The 3,454-nt window shown below is 41.1% G+C and overlaps 1 protein-coding gene across 1 annotated transcript in view; it reads left to right on the top strand.

Moving 5' to 3' along the window:
• Positions 1 to 3,454, top strand: part of aste1b (asteroid homolog 1b) — a 10,015-nt gene that overhangs the window by 3,769 nt on the left and 2,792 nt on the right. The gene's annotated exons all lie outside the window — the stretch shown is intronic.

A 3,454-nucleotide genomic window follows, 5' to 3' on the forward strand; every position in this document is an offset into this window, starting at 1 on the left:
GTGTGGTACACGGCTGGGTCGTGGTCTGGGGAGCTGCCAGTGTAGCGCCACCGCTACTTAGTAGAGTTACCAGAGGCCCAAGCAGTGAGGCTACAACCAACCAGCCTGTGACCAACAGCAGACCCGTTCCTGTTGTGTTTGGCTTCGCCCACGCAGGAAGACGAAGTTGAGCACACCCAGCCATGACGAACTGCAGTTCCGTTTAACTAACAGTTTCCCCCATTTGAACTCTCTTTTTAACTATCTTAGCCTCAGTCTTGTTTTAACCCTTTGCATGTCTATTTTATACAAATAAATTTGGAGGTTATATTTTGTACATTGTTGTACGCTTATTTTATACACTGGTTGGTCAATTGGGAACTAGTGTGGGGGTGTTACTTAAAGCTAAAAAGAAGGAAAATATTGAGGAAGAGAAAAAGATGAGGTGAGAGGAGGTTAGAATATATTGGGTGTGAGCATACCTAGGAGGGAGAAAACTACCAAATCAATCATCAGCAACTAGCTTGGGAAGACAATTGATCTAGTTACACATCATGGTGATTGTGGGCAAGAAAATCTCTCAGAAAAAGCAGAGACTTGTATGTAGACCTTAGATACAACTGATTCACATCATCGCTACATACTGTATATGGTAGCCTTTGTCTGTTTAGGAAATATATTCTTATTTGCTTTCTCGCCAAGAGTCAATGAGAAGATTGATACCACTCTTTCATCTGCCAGTAAATGCATATGAGGCTATATCCAGCAGTTGGTTAGCTTAATTTAACACAATTACTGGAGACGGGGGGGGGGGGAACAGCTAGCCTGTGTCAGCAATGCACTTCATATCCACATTCACGCCCTCTCCCGCTCGTCCATATTAGCTATCTATCTCTGCTCCGTGGCTAAATCCACCAAAATAGCCACTACTTTCTGTCCAAGTACTAATAGTTTTAAAGATTTATTTGTGGTGTCCAATATATGTGCATTTTACTCATAACAGTTTAAAATAGCACTGAAGCAGCAGGACAGAGGGTCAGTGACCTAAGGGGAGAGCAGTGATTGGTGGTTATGTAGGGACTGAACCCTTCTATAGAATTTGACCTCTAACCCCTTGCTTTGTTACCTCAGAATAGTACTGTACCCTTCTATGGGTTTGACCTTTTACTTTGCAGACTCAAACCCTTCTATGGTACCTAACAGATACCTAAACACATCCTATATAAGCTATGTTTGATGTACAAAGAGACAGAGTGGCCATCGGGCTGGGTCACTCTCCAAGCTGCTGCAGAGCTTGTAATTGATGCTGAACTCCTTGATTTAATAAACTTTTATGATCAAGAACAGTGTCAAGCGGATTTCTTCTCAACACATCATCGCAGCATTATTGTTCGGACACCACATATTCCACCCAAATCAATGCAAATACTATTTTCTGTCCCACTACTTATTGTGTAAATCGCCATTAAATCCAAAATGGCCGACTTGTTGGGTTTAGGCAATGGCTCCATATGAAAAATAGACACAACACAAGGGCCATACATGTCCCGCTGTCTGCAGTGTCACAAACCTGCTGAGGCTTATCTATGTATACCTTCCACCCATCTACACTGCAAACACACTGTTATCAGGACATTGGTTTGCCTTAAGCTGATAAATCTTTCAGGTAGGGATGTTTTGTATGGGGCGAATCCATTCTCAAATACACATAATACATACTAATGCATTTTGGAGAGGCCCACAAACAAGGGGAAAGAATAAACTTTACCTAACGAAACCTTTGAAGAGACCTGATCTAATCAAATAAATGTGCCTTTTAAAAACATTTGTAGCACACAGACTAAGCTAAATACTGACCACACATTTTCACTAGGACCTGCAGGAGTTTGGTGGTGATCTTTGCTTAAACAGCTGAAGAAAGAAGAACTTGGAGTTTTCCAGCTGTTGAAATAGCAACCTGACATTTGCAGGTTGAAACAAGATACAAAAATACCAGTGAAGGAACAACTAAACAGAAACAAGCAGACAGAGATAAAAGTATATATTTTATATATTTTTGGTAAACTTAAAAACTTGTCTTCTGTAAGGATGTCTCCTATATGCATTCCCTGACGACATCAAGATAATCATTTTAATCAGCAATTTTTATTTTAGCCATTGTAAAAAAGCAACCTCACACCCAGTGCCTCAGTCTGTCTAACATGATGTTGTGATGATTGGTGTCAAAAGCAGCGCTAAGGTCCAGGAGTACCAGGACTGAGCACATGCCTTCATCAGCAGACATTAAAAGGTCATTAGTGACTTTAAGCAGGGCAGTCTCAGTGCTGTGGTACTTCCTGAAACCAGACTGAAACTTTTCAAATATTTTGTTATTTTCCAGTACAGTGAGCAGCTGTTTGGACACAATTCTTTCAAGAATCTTTGCAATAAAAGGCAGTTTTGAAATTGGTCTAAAATTTTGTGGGAGGGAGGGATGTAAACCAGGTTTCTTTAAAAGCGGGTTCAGGCAAGCCGTTTTAAAATAATCAGGGACACAACCAGTAGATAGGGAGCTGTTAAAAACAGAGATCAAATGGGGCCCAACAGAATCCATTACTTTCAGTAAGTAGGTATTACATCAAGTGGGCTGGAGGACACTCTCATTTGTGATACTGTTTTTAAAAGCTCAGACAAGTCGATGGGATAAAACTGGTTAAAATTCTCTTGTTGCTGTTGAGGGACCTCTGAGTAAGAGGCCACGGGGGTAATAGAGGCTCTGATTGACACCACCTTATTGGTAAAATAAGATAAAAACAATTCACAGTCATTATTACTTCCAGCTGAGGCACAAGGAGGGGTTGGGTTTACCAGCTGATCCACAGTCTTAAACAGAAACCTGGGATTGTGTTTATGTGTAGTAATGAGTTCAGAAAAATAGTGCGTTCTCGCATCCTTAACCATCGTATTGTAGTTAATTACTAAATCCTTCAGACTGAGGTAATGGACTTGGAGACCGGATTTTTTCCATCTGCGCTCTGCTTTCCTGCATTCCCTTTTGAGGCTGCGAATGCTGTCATTTATCCAGGGTTGCTTACTAGCTTTAGACGTAGGCCTAACCTTTAGAGGAGCAGTAATATTTAGTGACGACAAGCAGATATGATTGAAGTGATCGACCAGATTGTTGGTGTTGGAATCAGACAGGTGTTGGCTTTGGCTCAGAAAGAATGCGCAAAACTTTGAAACACTTTGTTCATTAAAGATGCGACAACACACGGAGCTTGGTGAGGCGGCATGAGTAACAGGAGAATCACAGCTAAAAACAATACATCTGTGGTCAGATATGGTCATGTCCACTAATTCCACAGAGGAAATGCTGACACCCAGGGTAAAAACCAAGTCCAGTGTATGACCACGGTTATGTGTTTGCCCTTTGACATGTTGTTTGAAGTTAAAAGAAGTGGCCATATTTAAAAAGTCAGTTGCATTAACATTGTTG

Source organism: Micropterus dolomieu, linkage group LG09 (genome assembly GCF_021292245.1).
Source record: "Micropterus dolomieu isolate WLL.071019.BEF.003 ecotype Adirondacks linkage group LG09, ASM2129224v1, whole genome shotgun sequence".
In the NCBI taxonomy this organism is placed as follows: Eukaryota; Metazoa; Chordata; class Actinopteri; order Centrarchiformes; family Centrarchidae; genus Micropterus; species Micropterus dolomieu.